We start from the raw sequence: 16,257 nt of genomic DNA on the forward strand, positions 1-16,257 counted from the left end.
TATAACTAGTGTCACAGGAATGGTTCAATCATAGACAGTAAGAAGAGTCAGTTTTCTTGTACATAAGTCGGCATTGTGACTTTTGTATTTAATTCCGATGCAATTTCTGTGTTTCATCGTCAATTAGAAGGTCAGAGGGATACAGTAAAAATGAAGTGAAGCATCGGAATCTATAACTAGTGTCACATGAATGGTTGAAACATAGACAGTAAGAAGAGTCAGTTTACATGTACATAAGTCGGCATTGTGCCTTTTGTGTTTAATTCCGATGCAATTTCTGAGTTTCATATTCAATAAGAAGCTCAGATGGATACAGTATACCTGAAATATAGCATCGGAAGCTATAACTGGTGTCACATGAATGGTTCAAATCATAGACGGTAAGAAGAGTCTGTTTTCTTGTACTTAAGTCGGCATTGTGCCTTTTGTATTTAATTCCGATGCAATTTCTGTGTTTCATCGTCAATAAGAAGGTCAGATGGCTACAGTAAACAAGAAGTGAAGCATCGGAATCTATAACGAGTGTCACAGGAATGGTTCAAAACATAGACAGTAAGAAGAGTCAGTTTTTTTGTACTTCAGTAGGCATTGTGCCTTTGTATTTAATTCCAATGCAATATCTGTGATTCATCAACAATAAGAACGTCAGAGGGATACAGTAAACCTGAAGTGAAGCATCGGAATCTATAACTAGTGTCTCATGAATGGTTCAAACATAGACAGTAAGAAGAGTGAGTTTTCCTGTACTTAAGTCGGCATTGTGCCTTTTGTATTTAATTCCGATGCAATTTCTGTGTTTCATCGTCAATAAGAAGGTCACAGGGATACAGTAAACCTGAAGTGAAGCATCGGAATCTATAACTAGTGTCACAGGAATGGTTCAATCATAGACAGTAAGAAGAGTCAGTTTTCTTGTACATAAGTCGGCATTGTGGCTTTTGTATTTAATTCCGATGCAATTTCTGTGTTTCATCGGCAATAAGAAGGTCAGAGGGATACAGTAAAAATGAAGTGAAGCATCGGAATCTATAACTAGTGTCACATGAATAATTGAAACATAGACAGTAAGAAGAGTCAGTTTACATGTACATAAGTCGGCATTGTGCCTTTTGTATTTAATTCCGATGGAATTTCCGAGTTTCATATTCAATAAGAAGGTCAGATGGATACAGTATACCTGAAGTGCAGCATCGGAAGCTATAACTAGTGTCACATGAATGGTTCAAATCATAGACAGTAAGAAGAGTCTGTTTTCTTGTACTTAAGTCGGAATTGTGCCTTTTGTATTTAATTCCGATGCAATTTCTGTGCTTCATCGTCAATAAGAAGGGCAGAGGGCAACAGTAAACAAGAAGTGAAGCATCGGAATCTATAACTAGTGTCACAGGAATGGTTCAAAACATAGACAGTAAGAAGAGTAAGTTTTTTTTACTTAAGTAGGCATTGTGCCTTTGTATTTAATTTCAATGCAATATCAGTGATTCATCAACAATAAGAAGGTCAGAGGGATACAGTAAACCTGAAGTGAAGCATCGGAATCTATAACTAGTGTCTCATGAATGGTTCAAACATAGACAGTAAGAAGTGTCAGTTTTCCTGTACTTAAGTCGGCATTGTGCCTTTTGTATTTAATTCCGATGCAATTTCTGTGTTTCATCGTCAATAAGAAGGTCAGAGGGATCCAGTAAACCTGAAGTGAAGCATCGGAATCTATAACTAGTGTCACAGGAATGGTTCAAATCATAGACAGTAAGAAGAGTCAGTTTTCTTGTACTTAAGTCGGCATTGTACCTTTTGTATTAAATCCGATGCAATTTTTGTGTTTCATCGTCAATAAGAAGGTCAGAGGGATACAGTAAACCTGAAGTGAAGCATCGGAATCTATAACTAGTGTCACAGGAATGGTTCAATCATAGACAGTAAGAAGAGTCAGTTTTCTTGTACATAAGTCGGCATTGTGACTTTTGTATTTAATTCCGATGCAATTTCTGTGTTTCATCGTCAATAAGAAGGTCAGAGGGATACAGTAAAAATGAAGTGAAGCATCGGAATCTATAACTAGTGTCACATGAATGGTTGAAACATAGACAGTAAGAAGAGTCAGTTTACATGTACATAAGTCGGCATTGTGCCTTTTGTATTTAATTCCGATGCAATTTCTGAGTTTCATATTCAATAAGAAGGTCAGATGGATACAGTATACCTGAAGTGCAGCATCGGAAGCTATAACTAGTGTCACATGAATGGTTAAAATCATAGACGGTAAGAAGAGTCTGTTTTCTTGTACTTAAGTCGGCATTGTGCCTTTTGTATTTAATTCCGATGCAATTTCTGTTTTTCATCGTCAATAAGAACGTCAGAGGGCTACAGTAAACAAGTAGTGAAGCATCGGAATCTATAACTAGTGTCACAGGAATGGTTCAAAACATAGACAGTAAGAAGAGTCAGTTTTTTTGTACTTAAGTAGGCATTGTGCCTTTGTATTTAATTCCAATGCAATATCTGTGATTCATCAACAATAAGAAGGTCAGAGGGATCCAGTAAACCTGAAGTGAAGCATCGGAATCTATAACTAGTGTCACAGGAATGGTTCAAATCATAGACAGTAAGAAGAGTCAGTTTTCTTGTACTTAAGTCGGCATTGTACCTTTTGTATTAAATCCGATGCAATTTTTGTGTTTCATCGTCAATAAGAAGGTCAGAGGGATACAGTAAACCTGAAGTGAAGCATCGGAATCTATAACTAGTGTCACAGGAATGGTTCAAAACATAGACAGTAAGAAGAGTCAGTTTTGTTGTACTTAAGTAGGCATTTTGCCTTTTGTATTTAATTCCGATGCAATTTCTGTGTTTCATCGTCAATAAGAAGGACAGAGGGATACAGTAAACCTGAAGTGAATCATCGGAATCTATAACTAGTGTCACAGGAATGGTTCAAATCATAGACAGTAAGAAGAGTTAGTTTTCTTGTACTTAAGTCGGCATTGTACCTTTTGTCTTAATTCCGATGCAATTTCAGTGTTTCATCGTCAATAAGAAGGTCAGAGGGATACAGTAAACCTGAAGTGAAGCATCGGAATCTATAACTAGTGTCACAGGAATGGTTCAAAACATAGACAGTAAGAAGAGTCAGTTTTCTTGTACTTAAGTAGGCATTGTGCCTTTTGTATTTAATTCCGATGCAATATCTGTGTTTCATCGTCAATAAGAAGGACAGAGGGATACAGTAAACCTGAAGTGAAGCATCGGAATCTATAACTAGTGACACAGGACTGGTTCAAAACATAGACAGTAAGAAGAGTCAGTTTTCTTGTACTTAAGTCGCCATTGTGCCTTTTGTAATTAATTCCGATGAAATATCTGTGTTTCATCGTCAATAAGAAGGTCAGAGGGATACAGAAAACCTGAAGTGAAGCATCGGTATCAATAACTAGTGTCACAGGAATGGTTCAAAACATAGACAGTACGAAGAGTCTGTTTTCTTGCACTTAAGTCAGCATTGTGAATTTTATATTTAATTCCGATGCAATTTCTGTGTTTCATCGTCAATAAGAAGGTCAGAGGGAAACAGTAAACCTGAACTGAAGCATCGGAATCTATAACTAGTGTCACAGGAATGGTTCAAATCATAGACAGTAAGAAGAATCAGTTATCTTGTACATAAGTCGGCATTGCACATTTTGTATTTCATTCCGAAACAATTTCTGTCTTTCAACGTCAATAAGAAGGTCAGAGGGATACGGTAAACCTGAAGTGAAGCATCGGAATCCATAACTAGTGTCACAGGAATGGTTCAAAACATAGGCAGTAAGAAGAGTCAGTTTTCTTGTACTTAAGTCGGCATTGTGCCTTTTGTATTTAATTCCGGTGCAATTTCTGTGTATTATCGTTAATACGAAGGTCAGGGGGATACAGTAAACCTGAAGTAAATCATTGGAATCTATAACTAGTGTCACAGGAGTGGTTCAAAACATAGACAGTAAGAAGAGTCAGTTTCCTAGTACTGAAGTCGGCATTGTGCCTTTTGAATTTAATTCCGATGCAATTTCTGTGTTACATCGTCAATAAGAAGGTCAGAGGGATACAGTAAACCTGAAGTGAAGCATCGGAATCTATAACTAGTGTCACAGGAGTGGTTCAAAACATAGACAGTAAGAAGAGTCAGTTTCCTAGTACTGAAGTCGGCATTGTGCCTTTTGTATTTAATTCCGATGCAATTTCTGTGTTTCATCGTCAATAAGAAGGACAGAGGAATACAGTAAACCTGAAGTAAAGCATCGAAAACTATAACTAGTGTCACAGGAATGGTACAAAACATACACAGTAAGAAGAGTCAGTTTTCTTGTACTTAAGTCGAAAATGTGCGTTTTGTATTTAATTCCCATGAAATATCTGTGTTTCATCGTCAATAAGAAGGTCAGAGGGATACAGTAAACCTGAAGTGAAGCATCGGTATCTATAACTAGTGTCACAGGAATGGTTCAAAACCTAGACAGTAAAGAGAGTCGGTATTCTTGCACTTAAGTCCGCATTGTGCCTTTTATATTTAATTCCGATGCAATTTCTGTGTTTCATCGTCAATAAGAAGGTCAGAGGGAAACAGTAAACCTGAACTGAAGCATCGGAAGCTATAACTAGTATCACATGAATGGTTCAAAACATGGACAGTAAGAAGAGTCTGTTTTCTTGTACTTAAGTCGGCATTGTGCCTTTTGTATTTAATTCCGATGCAATTTCTGTGTTTCATCGTCAATAAGAAGGTCAGAGGGCTACAGTAAACAAAAGTGAAGCATCGGAATCTATAAGTAGTGTCACGGGAATGGTTCAAAACATAGACAGTAAGAAGAGTCAGTTTTTTTGTACTTAAGTAGGCATTGTGCCTTTGTATTTAATTCCAATGCAATATCTGTGATTCATCAACAATAAGAAGGTCAGAGGGATACAGTAAACCTGAAGTGAAGCATCGGAATCTATAACTAGTGTCTCATGAATGGTTCAAACTTAGACAGTAAGAAGAGTCAGTTTACATGTACATAAGTCGGCATTGTGCCTTTTGTATTTAATTCCGATGCAATTTCTGAGTTTCATATTCAATAAGAAGGTCAGATGGATACAGTATACCTAAAGTGCAGCATCGGAAGCTATAACTAGTGTCACATGAATTGTTCAAATCATAGACGGTAAGAAGAGTCTGTTTTCTTGTACTTAAGTCGGCATTGTGCCTTTTGTATTTAATTCCGATGCAATTTCTGTGTTTCATCGTCAATAAGAAGGTCAGAGGGCTACAGTAAACAAGAAGTGAAGCATCGGAATCTATAACTAGTGTCACAGGAATGGTTCAAAACATAGACAGTAAGAAGAGTCAGTTTTTTTGTACTTAAGTAGGTATTGTGCCTTTGTATTTAATTCCAATGCAATATCTGTGATTCATCAACAATAAGAAGGTCAGAGGGATACAGTAAACCTGAAGTGAAGCATCGGAATCTATAACTAGTGTCTCATGAATGGTTCAAACATAGACAGCAAGAAGAGTCAGTTTTCCTGTACTTAAGTCGGCATTGTGCCTTTTATATTTAATTCCGATGCAATTTCTGTGTTTCATCGTCAATACGAAGGTCAGAGGGATACAGTAAATCTGAAGTGAAGCATCGGAATCTATAACTAGTGTCACAGGAATGGTTCAAATCGTAGACAGTAAGAAGAGTTAGTTTTCTTGTACTTAAGTCTGCATTGTACCTTTTGTATTAATTCCGATGCAATTTCTGTGTTTCATCGTCAATAAAAAGGTCAGAGGGATACAGTAAACCTGAAGTGAAGCATTGGAATCTATAACTAGTGTCACAGGAATGGTTCAATACATAGACAGTAAGAAGAGTCAGTTTTCTTGTACTTAAGTAGGCATTGTGCCTTTTGTATTTAATTCCGATGCAATTTCTGTGTTTCATCGTCAATAAGAAGGACAGAGGGATGCAGTAAACCTGAAGTGAAGCATCGGAATATATAACTAGTGTCACAGGAATGGTTCAAAACATAGACAGTAAGAAGAGTCAGTTTTGTTGTACTTAAGTAGGCATTTTGCCTTTTGTATTTAATTCCGATGCAATTTCTGTGTTTCATCGTCAATAAGAAGGACAGAGGGATACAGTAAACCTGAAGTGAATCATCGGAATCTATAACTAGTGTCACAGGAATGGTTCAAATCATAGACAGTAAGAAGAGTTAGTTTTCTTGTACTTAAGTCGGCATTGTACCTTTTGTCTTAATTCCGATGCAATTTCAGTGTTTCATCGTCAATAAGAAGGTCAGAGGGATACAGTAAACCTGAAGTGAAGCATCGGAATCTATAACTAGTGTCACAGGAATGGTTCAAAACATAGACAGTAAGAAGAGTCAGTTTTCTTGTACTTAAGTAGGCATTGTGCCTTTTGTATTTAATTCCGATGCAATATCTGTGTTTCATCGTCAATAAGAAGGACAGAGGGATACAGTAAACCTGAAGTGAAGCATCGGAATCTATAACTAGTGACACAGGACTGGTTCAAAACATAGACAGTAAGAAGAGTCAGTTTTCTTGTACTTAAGTCGCCATTGTGCCTTTTGTAATTAATTCCGATGAAATATCTGTGTTTCATCGTCAATAAGAAGGTCAGAGGGATACAGAAAACCTGAAGTGAAGCATCGGTATCAATAACTAGTGTCACAGGAATGGTTCAAAACATAGACAGTACGAAGAGTCTGTTTTCTTGCACTTAAGTCAGCATTGTGAATTTTATATTTAATTCCGATGCAATTTCTGTGTTTCATCGTCAATAAGAAGGTCAGAGGGAAACAGTAAACCTGAACTGAAGCATCGGAATCTATAACTAGTGTCACAGGAATGGTTCAAATCATAGACAGTAAGAAGAATCAGTTATCTTGTACATAAGTCGGCATTGCACATTTTGTATTTCATTCCGAAACAATTTCTGTCTTTCAACGTCAATAAGAAGGTCAGAGGGATACGGTAAACCTGAAGTGAAGCATCGGAATCTATAACGAGTGTCACATGAATGGTTCAAAACATAGACAGTAAGAAGGGTCAGTTTTCTTGTACTTAAGTCGGCATTGTGCCTTTTGAATTTAATTCCGATGCAATTTCTGTGTTTCATCGTCAATAAGAAGGTCAGAGGGATACAGTAAACCTGAAGTGAAGCATCGGAATCCATAACTAGTGTCACAGGAATGGTTCAAAACATAGGCAGTAAGAAGAGTCAGTTTTCTTGTACTTAAGTCGGCATTGTGCCTTTTGTATTTAATTCCGGTGCAATTTCTGTGTATTATCGTTAATACGAAGGTCAGGGGGATACAGTAAACCTGAAGTAAATCATTGGAATCTATAACTAGTGTCACAGGAGTGGTTCAAAACATAGACAGTAAGAAGAGTCAGTTTCCTAGTACTGAAGTCGGCATTGTGCCTTTTGAATTTAATTCCGATGCAATTTCTGTGTTACATCGTCAATAAGAAGGTCAGAGGGATACAGTAAACCTGAAGTGAAGCATCGGAATCTATAACTAGTGTCACAGGAGTGGTTCAAAACATAGACAGTAAGAAGAGTCAGTTTCCTAGTACTGAAGTCGGCATTGTGCCTTTTGTATTTAATTCCGATGCAATTTCTGTGTTTCATCGTCAATAAGAAGGACAGAGGAATACAGTAAACCTGAAGTAAAGCATCGAAAACTATAACTAGTGTCACAGGAATGGTACAAAACATACACAGTAAGAAGAGTCAGTTTTCTTGTACTTAAGTCGAAAATGTGCGTTTTGTATTTAATTCCCATGAAATATCTGTGTTTCATCGTCAATAAGAAGGTCAGAGGGATACAGTAAACCTGAAGTGAAGCATCGGTATCTATAACTAGTGTCACAGGAATGGTTCAAAACCTAGACAGTAAAGAGAGTCGGTATTCTTGCACTTAAGTCCGCATTGTGCCTTTTATATTTAATTCCGATGCAATTTCTGTGTTTCATCGTCAATAAGAAGGTCAGAGGGAAACAGTAAACCTGAACTGAAGCATCGGAAGCTATAACTAGTATCACATGAATGGTTCAAAACATGGACAGTAAGAAGAGTCTGTTTTCTTGTACTTAAGTCGGCATTGTGCCTTTTGTATTTAATTCCGATGCAATTTCTGTGTTTCATCGTCAATAAGAAGGTCAGAGGGCTACAGTAAACAAAAGTGAAGCATCGGAATCTATAAGTAGTGTCACGGGAATGGTTCAAAACATAGACAGTAAGAAGAGTCAGTTTTTTTGTACTTAAGTAGGCATTGTGCCTTTGTATTTAATTCCAATGCAATATCTGTGATTCATCAACAATAAGAAGGTCAGAGGGATACAGTAAACCTGAAGTGAAGCATCGGAATCTATAACTAGTGTCTCATGAATGGTTCAAACTTAGACAGTAAGAAGAGTCAGTTTACATGTACATAAGTCGGCATTGTGCCTTTTGTATTTAATTCCGATGCAATTTCTGAGTTTCATATTCAATAAGAAGGTCAGATGGATACAGTATACCTAAAGTGCAGCATCGGAAGCTATAACTAGTGTCACATGAATTGTTCAAATCATAGACGGTAAGAAGAGTCTGTTTTCTTGTACTTAAGTCGGCATTGTGCCTTTTGTATTTAATTCCGATGCAATTTCTGTGTTTCATCGTCAATAAGAAGGTCAGAGGGCTACAGTAAACAAGAAGTGAAGCATCGGAATCTATAACTAGTGTCACAGGAATGGTTCAAAACATAGACAGTAAGAAGAGTCAGTTTTTTTGTACTTAAGTAGGTATTGTGCCTTTGTATTTAATTCCAATGCAATATCTGTGATTCATCAACAATAAGAAGGTCAGAGGGATACAGTAAACCTGAAGTGAAGCATCGGAATCTATAACTAGTGTCTCATGAATGGTTCAAACATAGACAGCAAGAAGAGTCAGTTTTCCTGTACTTAAGTCGGCATTGTGCCTTTTATATTTAATTCCGATGCAATTTCTGTGTTTCATCGTCAATACGAAGGTCAGAGGGATACAGTAAATCTGAAGTGAAGCATCGGAATCTATAACTAGTGTCACAGGAATGGTTCAAATCGTAGACAGTAAGAAGAGTTAGTTTTCTTGTACTTAAGTCTGCATTGTACCTTTTGTATTAATTCCGATGCAATTTCTGTGTTTCATCGTCAATAAAAAGGTCAGAGGGATACAGTAAACCTGAAGTGAAGCATTGGAATCTATAACTAGTGTCACAGGAATGGTTCAATACATAGACAGTAAGAAGAGTCAGTTTTCTTGTACTTAAGTAGGCATTGTGCCTTTTGTATTTAATTCCGATGCAATTTCTGTGTTTCATCGTCAATAAGAAGGACAGAGGGATGCAGTAAACCTGAAGTGAAGCATCGGAATATATAACTAGTGTCACAGGAATGGTTCAAAACATAGACAGTAAGAAGAGTCAGTTTTCTTGTACTTAAGTAGGCATTGTGCCTTTTGTATTTAATTCCGATGCAAATTCTGTGTTTCATCGTCAATACGAAGGACAGAGGGACACAGTAAACCTGAAGTGAAGCATTGGAATCTATAACTAGTGTCACAGGAATGGTTCAAAACATAGACAGTAAGAAGAGTCAGTTTTCTTGTACTTAAGTCGGCATTGTGCCTTTTGTATTTAATTCCGATGCAATTTCTGTGTTTCATCGCTAATAAGAAGGTCAGAGGGATACAGTAAACCTGAAGTGAAGCATCGGAATCTATAACTTGTGTCACATGAATGGTTCAATCATAGACAGTAAGAATAGTCAGTTTTCTTGTACATAAGTCGGCATTGTGCCTTTTGTATTTAATTCCGATGCAATTTCTGTGATTCATCGTCAATAAGAAGGTCAGAGGGTTACACTAAACCTGAAGTGAAGCATCGGAATCTATAACTAGTGTCACAGGAATGATTCAATCATAGACAGTAAGAAGAGTCAGTTTTCTTGTACATAAGTCGGCATTGTGACTTTTGTATTTAATTCCGATGCAATTTCCTTGTTTCATCGTCAATAAGAAGGTCAGAGGGATACACTAAAAATGAAGTGAAGCATCGGAATCTATAACTAGTGTCACATGAATGGTTGAAACATAGACAGTAAGAAGAGTCAGTTTACATGTACATAAGTCGGCATTGTGCCTTTCGTATTTAATTCCGATACAATTTCTGAGTTTCATCGTCAATAAGAAGGACAGAGGGATACAGTAAACCTGAAGTGAAGCATCGGAATATATAACTAGTGTCACAGGAATGGTTCAAATCATAGACAGTGAGAAGAGTAAGTTTTCTTGTACTTAAGTCGGCATTGTACCTTTTGTACTAATTCCGATGCAATTTATGTGTTTCATCGTCAATAAGAAGGTCAGAGGGATACAGTAAACCTGAAGTGAAGCATCGGAATCTATAACTAGTGTCACAAGAATGGTTCAAAACATAGACAGTAAGAAGAGTCAGTTTTCTTGTACTTAAGTAGGCATTGTGCCTTTTGTATTTAATTCCGATGCAAATTCTGTGTTTCATCGTCAATACGAAGGACAGAGGGACACAGTAAACCTGAAGTGAAGCATTGGAATCTATAACTAGTGTCACATGAATGGTTCAAATCATAGACAGTAAGAGGAGTCTGTTTTCTTGTACTTAAGTCGGCATTGTGCCTTTTGTATTTAATTCCGATGCAATTTCAGTCCTTAATCGTCAATAAGAAGGGCAGAGGGCTACAGTAAACAAGAAGTGAAACATCGGAATCTATAACTAGTGTCACAGGAATGGTTCAAAACATAGACAGTAAGAAGAGAAAGTTTTTTTCACTTAAGTAGGCATTATGCCTTTGTATTTAATTTCAATGCAATATCTGTGATTCATCAACAATAAGAAGGTCAGAGGGATACAGTAAACCTGAAGTGAAGCGTCAGAATCTATAACTAGTGTCTCATGAATGGTTCAAACATAGACAGTAAGAAGTGTCAGTTTTCCTGTACTTAAGTCGGCATTGTGCCTTTTGTATTTAATTCCGATGCAATTTCTGTGTTTCATCGTCAACAAGAAGGTCAGAGGGATCCAGTAAACCTGAAGTGAAGCATCGGAATCTATAACTAGTGTCACAGGAATGGTTCAAATCATAGACAGTAAGAAGAGTCAGTTTTCTTGTACTTAAGTCGGCATTGTACCTTTTGTATTAAATATGATGCAATTTCTGTGTTTCATCGTCAATAAGAAGGTCAGAGGGATACAGTAAACCTGACGTGAAGCATCGGAATCTATAACTAGTGTCACAGGAATGGTTCAAAACATAGACAGTAAGAAGAGTCATTTTTCTTGTACTTAAGTCGCCATTGTGCCTTTTGTATTTAATTCCGTTGAAATATCTGTGTTTCATCGTCAATAAGAAGGTCAGAGGGATACAGAAAACCTGAAGTGAAGCATCGGTATCTATAACTAGTGTCACAGGAATGGTTCAAAACATAGACATTACGATGAGTCGGTTTTCTTGCACTTAAGTCGGCATTGTGCCTTTTATATTCAATTCCGATGCAATTTCTGTGTTTCATCGTCAATAGGAAGGTCAGAGGGAAACAGTAAACCTGAACTGAAGCATCGGAATCTATAACTAGTGTCACAGGAATGGTTCAAATCATAGACAGTAAGAAGAATCAGTTATCTTGTACTTAAGTCGGCATTGCACCTTTTGTATTTCATTCCGAAGCAATTTCTGTCTTTCAACGTCAATAGGAAGGTCAGAGGGATACGGTAAACCTGAAGTGAAGCATCGGAATCTATAACGAGTGTCACATGAATGGTTCAAAACATAGACAGTAAGAAGGGTCAGTTTTCTTGTACTTAAGTCGGCATTGTGCCTTTTGTATTTAATTCCGATGCAATTTCTGTGTTTCATCGTCAACAAGAAGGTCAGAGGGATCCAGTAAACCTGAAGTGAAGCATCGGAATCTATAACTAGTGTCACAGGAATGGTTCAAATCATAGACAGTAAGAAGAGTCAGTTTTCTTGTACTTAAGTCGGCATTGTACCTTTTGTATTAAATCCGATGCAATTTTTGTGTTTCATCGTCAATAAGAAGGTCAGAGGGATACAGTAAACCTGAAGTGAAGCATCGGAATCAATAACTAGTGTCACAGGAATGGTTCAAAACATAGACAGTAAGAAGAGTCAGTTTCCTTGTACTTAAGTAGGCATTGTGCCTTTTGTATTTAATTCCGATGCAATTTCTGTGTTTCATCGTCAATAAGAAGGACAGAGGGATACAGTAAACCTGACGTGAAGCATCGGAATCTATAACTAGTGTCACAGGAATGGTTCAAATCATAGTCAGTTAGAAGAGTTAGTTTTCTTGTACTTAAGTCAGCATTGTACCTTTTGTCTTAATTCCGATGCAATTTCTGTGTTTCATCGTCAATAAGAAGGTCAGAGGGATACAGTAAACCTGAAGTGAAGCATCGGAATCTATAACTAGTGTCACAGGAATGGTTCAAATCATAGACAGTAAGAAGAGTCAGTTTTCTTGTACTTAAGTAGACATTGTGCCTTTTGTATTTAATTCCGATGCAAATTCTGTGTTTCATCGTCAATACGAAGGACAGAGGGACACAGTAAACCTGAAGTGAAGCATTGGAATCTATAACTAGTGTCACATGAATGGTTCAAATCATAGACAGTAAGAAGAGTCAGTTTTCTTGTACTTAAGTCGGCATTGCACCTTTTGTATTAAATCCGATGCAATATTTGTGTTTCATCGTCAATAAGAAGGTCAGAGGGATACAGTAAACCTGAAGTGAAGCATCGGAATCTATAACTAGTGTCACAGGAATGGTTCAAAACATAGACAGTAAGAAGAGTCAGTTTTCTTGTACTTAAGTGGGCATTGTGCCTTTTGTATTTAATTCCGATGCAATTTCTGTGTTTCATCGTCAATAAGAAGGACAGAAGGATACAGTAAACCTGACGTGAAGCATCGGAATCTATAACTAGTGTCACAGGAATGGTTCAAATCATAGTCAGTAAGAAGAGTTAGTTTTCTTGTACTTAAGACGGCATTGTACCTTTTGTCTTAATTCCGATGCAATTTCTGTGTTCCATCGTCAATAAGAAGGTCAGAGGGATACAGTAAACCTGAAGTGAAGCATCGGAATCTATAACTAGTGTCACAGGAATGGTTCAAAACATAGACAGTAAGAAGAGTCAGTTTTCTTGTACTTAAGTAGGCATTGTGCCTTTTGTATTTAATTCCGATGCAATTTCTGTGTTTCATCGTCAATAAGAAGGACAGAGGGATACAGTAAACCTGAAGTGAAGCATCGGAATCTATAACTAGTGTCACAGGAATGGTTCAAAACATAGACAGTAAGAAGAGTCAGTTTTCTTGTACTTAAGTCGCCATTGTGCCTTTTGTATTTAATTCCGTTGAAATATCTGTGTTTCATCGTCAATAAGAAGGTCAGAGGGATACAGTAAACCTGAAGTGAAGCATCGGTATCTATAACTAGTGTCACAGGATTGGTTCAAAACATAGACAGTAAAAAGAGTCGGTATTCTTGCACTTAAGTCGGCATTGTGCCGTTTATATTTAATTCCTATGCAATTTCTGTGTTTCATCGTCAATAAGAAGGTCAGCGAGAAACAGTAAACCTGAACTGAAGCATCGGAATCTATAACTAGTGTCACAGGATTGTTTCAAACCATAGACAGTAAGAAGAATCAGTTATCTTGTACTTAAGTCGGCATTGCGCCTTTTGTATTTCATTCCGAAGCAATTTCTGTCTTTCAACGTCAATAAGAAGGTCAGAGGGATACGGTAAACCTGAAGTGAAGCATCGGAATCTATAACGAGTGTCACATGAATGGTTCAAGACATAGACAGTAAGAAGAGTCAGTTTTCTTTTACATAAGTCGGCATTGTGCCTTTTGTATTTAATTCCGATGCAATATCTGTATTTCATCGTCAATAAGGAGGTCAGAGGGATACAGTAAACCGGAGGTGAAGTATCGGAATCTATAACTAGTGTCACAGGAATGGTTCAAAGCATAGACAGTAAGAAGTGTCAGTTTTCTTGTACTGAAGTCGGCGTTGTGCCTTTTCTATTTATTTCCGATGCAATTTCTGTGTTCAATCGTCAATAAGAAAGTCAGGGGGATACAGTAAAAATGAAGTGAAGCATCGGAATCTACAACTAGTGTCACAGGAATGGTTCAAAACATAGACAGTAAGAAGAGTCAGTTATCTTGTACTTACGTCGGGATTGTGCCTTTTGTATTTAACTCCGATGCAATTTCTGTGTTTCATCGTCAATAAGAAGGTCAGAGGGCTACAGTAAACAAAAGTGAAGCATCGGAATCTATAAGTAGTGTCACGGGAATGGTTCAAAACATAGACAGTAAGAAGAGTCAGTTTTTTTGTACTTAAGTAGGCATTGTGCCTTTGTATTTAATTCCAATGCAATATCTGTGATTCATCAGGAATAAGAAGGTCAGAGGGATACAGTAAACCTGAAGTGAAGCATCGGAATCTATAACTAGTGTCTTACGAATGGTTCAAACTTAGACAGTAAGAAGAGTCAGTTTTCTTGTATTTAAGTAGGCATTGTGCCTTTTTTATTTAATTCCGATGCAATTTCTGTGTTTCATCGTCAATAAGAAGGACAGAGGGATACAGTAAACCTGAAGTAAAGCATCGAAAACTATAACTAGTGTCACAGGAATGGTTCAAATCATACACAGTAAGAAGAGTCAGTTTTCTGCTACTTAAGTCGCCAATGTGCCTTTTGTATTTAATTCCGATGAAATATCTGCGTTTCATCGTCAATAAGTAGGTCAGAGGGATACAACAAACCTGAAGTGAAGCATCGGTATCTAAAACTAGTGTCACAGGAATGGTTCAAATCATAGACAGTAAGAAGAATCAGTTATCTTGTACTTAAGTCGGCATTGTGCCTTTTGTATTTCATTCCGAAGCAATTTCTGTCTTTCAACGTCAATAAGAAGGTCAGAGGGATACGGTAAACCTGAAGTGAAGCACCGGAATCTATAACGAGTGTCACATGAATGGTTCAAAACATAGACAGTAAGAAGAGTCAGTTTTCTTGTACATAAGTCGGCATTGTGCCCTTTGTATTTAATTCCGATGCAATTTCTGTATTTCATCGTCAATAAGGAGGTCAGAGGGATACAGTAAACCTGAAGTGAAGCATCAGAATCCAAATCTAGTGTCACAGGAATGGTTAAAAACATGGGCAGTAAGAAAAGTCAGTTTTCTTGTATTTAAGTAGGCATTGTGCCTTTTTTATTTAATTCCGATGCAATTTCTGTGTTTCATCGTCAATAAGAAGGTCAGAGGGATACAGTAAACCTGAAGTGAAGCATTGGAATCTATAACTAGTGTCACAGGAGTGGTTCAAAACATAGACAGTAAGAAGAGTCAGTTTCCTAGTCCTTAAGTTGGCATTGTGCCTTTTGAATTTAATTCCGATGCAATTTCTGTGTTTCATCGTCAATAAGAAGGTCAGAGGGATACAGTAAACCTGAGGTGAAGTATCGGAATCTATAACTAGTGTCACAGGAAAGGTTCAAAACATAGACAGTAAGAAGAGTCAGTTATCTTGTACTTAAGTCGGCATTGTGCTTTTCCTATTTAATTCCGAGGCAATTTCTGTGTTTCATCGTCAATAAGAAGGTCACGGGGATACAGTAAGCCTGAAGTGAAGCATCGGAATCTATAACTAGTGTCACAGGAATGGTTCAAAACATAGACAGTAAGAAGAGTCAGTTTTCTTGTACTTAAGTCGGCATTGTGCCTTTTGTGTTTAATTCCGATGAAATATCTGTGTTTCATCGTCAATAAGAAGGTCAGAGGGATACAGTAAACCTGAAGTGACGCATAGATTCTATAACTAGTGTCACAGGAATGGTTCAAATCATAGACAGTAAGAAGAGTCAGTTTTCTTGTACTAAAGTCGGCGTTGCGCCTTTTCTATTTACTTCCGATGCAATTTCTGTGTTTAATCGTCAATAAGAAAGTCAGAGGGATACAGTAAAAATGAAGTGAAGCATCGGAATCAACAACTAGTGTCACAGGAATGGTTCAAAACATAGACAGTAAGAAGAGTCAGTTTTCTTGAACTTACGTCGGCATTGTGCCCTTTGTATTTAACTCCGAGGCAATTTCTGTGTTTCATCGTCAATAAGAAGGT

This window comes from Schistocerca piceifrons, chromosome 9 (genome assembly GCF_021461385.2).
Source record: "Schistocerca piceifrons isolate TAMUIC-IGC-003096 chromosome 9, iqSchPice1.1, whole genome shotgun sequence".
In the NCBI taxonomy this organism is placed as follows: domain Eukaryota; kingdom Metazoa; phylum Arthropoda; class Insecta; order Orthoptera; family Acrididae; genus Schistocerca; species Schistocerca piceifrons.